Source organism: Eumetopias jubatus, unplaced genomic scaffold (genome assembly GCF_037043125.1).
Source record: "Eumetopias jubatus isolate StellerSeaLion01/CBP00866 unplaced genomic scaffold, mEumJub1_p1.0 scaffold_3, whole genome shotgun sequence".
Classification (NCBI taxonomy): domain Eukaryota; kingdom Metazoa; phylum Chordata; class Mammalia; order Carnivora; family Otariidae; genus Eumetopias; species Eumetopias jubatus.
In genome coordinates, this window is record NW_028274809.1 from 191,343,926 (window position 1) to 191,345,839 (window position 1,914).

Consider the following 1,914-nt stretch of genomic DNA (forward strand, 5'->3'; position numbering starts at 1 on the left):
TTTTTTATGAATCTCTTAAGAACCCAATAAAATTAACTATACTGCCATTTCACGAAATGTGACTATCTCCTCAACTTTTATACCCTGTACTTTTGTATCTTTCTACTTAGCTGCATGCCTACCTGTTCCATATCCAATGGCTTGTGGTTAAACATACCCTTTTGTTTAGAAAGTTTGGGTATTTATATATTCTTGTCTTTGAAAGTTCTATAGTTTAATTCATTAGTTAATAGTCATCTTCGTACAAGAGCCATGCTAATCTTCTCTGTTATCTAATTCTACTGTACATGCTGCTGAAGCAAGCACTAATGAATACATTTTGAAGTTTTATCCTGTGTCTTATAGTCACAATCTTACAATGATGTCAAAAGTCAGACTCTTCTTCTATCTGAAATTTCCAATCATGTAAACTTATGTTTAAAAAATGTATAAATGTATATGTATAAAATTACAATTTTATACAGTTCTACCTAATTTATCTGGTTGAGCAAAAACCAGAAAACTTTGCAAATATTACCTTGAAACTAATGAATGAGAAGAATGGATGTATTGGATTTGCATTTTACATATTTATGCAGCCGTATTTTTCTGCATGCATCTGAGTAGATACATAATGATGGGCTGCCCACAGTCTCCTGAGCATGACGAGTGAAAACCACAGTTCGGTTGCATATCAGAACTGGAGGAGTTCTTCCAGTCTAAGGAAGCGGTCGGATGGGTCGGATGAGAGCAATGTTGTAATACAGTCTGTGGTGAGTTCTTTTAAGACACAGCGTTCTGTTCTTGTCATTTCCTGTTCATCTAAATGTAACTTTTGCAATGAGAACGAGGTGGAGGTAGCAATCTAAGAAATAATTCATGAGAGAACACGCAAAGAAGTAAACATAGATGGCTTGCACATGTCGAGGGAGACTAAGAACGTACCTTCTCAAAGATGTGCTGACCAAGTGTGAGAAGGAACCCAGGGCTCTGTGTGCGTGTGTGCGTGTGTGTTTGTGTGCGTGTGTGTGTGAGGGCTCGGTGCGCACATGTGTGTGTTTCTATATTCATAGAAGATGAGCCAGAAAGTGCCCATTGATCTGAACTGAACCGGCTTGAACTTGGACACACTGGAATTGCATGAAAGGCATCCCCAGAGGTTTTGGAGGAAATGAACCCAAACCTCTGTTTCCAGTTAGGGTGGAATTAACTTGGTAATTGAGTCTGGCACAGTGACTCTGGGAGCTAGGAATTTTGATGGATGGTGTTCTGTGAGCTAAGCCAGGCTGGAGTTTCAACATAAATGACAGGCTTGTTTCCAGTTTCAGGGGAAGAGTTAAATTCTAGAGCAAGGATGTCTTCATTTCTCTTTCTCCTCCTCTTCCTCCCGAATTTAGAAATAACTTGCAATAGAAGAGCAGGCAGGGATTTCTCAATGGAGTCTCCCAAAGCAGTGGCAGCTAAGCAGGAGGAGGAGAAAGGGCGGGAAGGAGTCCCGGAGTGACCCTGCAGCAACTCACACGGGGGTCATCTGAGGCTCCGCAGCCCAGCCACGCGGGCCTTCCGAGCAACCTCTTCGAGGGGCCACTCGCGATTCCTCCCCGGCTGCCGGCGGGGAGCCCCTTGATCCCAGGTCCCCCACAGGCCAGAGACAGCTATCATAGGGGGTTGGGGGGGGGGCCTGGGGCCCAGGTTGGGTGTTCTGCGGCCGGCGCTCTGCGGCACCAGGCTTGGGTGTGGGGACTCCTCACGTGGAGTCCGAAGAGCCGCTCACTGGGCTAAGACTGGGCTCTGCAGCTTGAATCTTGGCTGCTCGCATGTGAAGAGCTACGGAAATGTTGACCCTTCTAGGACTGGCCTCATTTATAAAGGGGGGATAAACGGCAGTTGTTGTAAGGGAAACCTAAGACACTGACTGGAGAAGCTTAAGGCAGA

At 45.0% G+C, this 1,914-nt stretch overlaps 1 non-coding gene across 1 annotated transcript; it reads right to left on the reverse strand.

Moving 5' to 3' along the window:
- Positions 1-201: 201 nt before the first annotated feature.
- On the reverse strand, positions 202-306 carry LOC114196653 (U6 spliceosomal RNA). The gene has a single exon (XR_003606760.1). It is a non-coding gene; the product is annotated as a U6 spliceosomal RNA (small nuclear RNA).
- Positions 307-1,914: the final 1,608 nt, after the last annotated feature.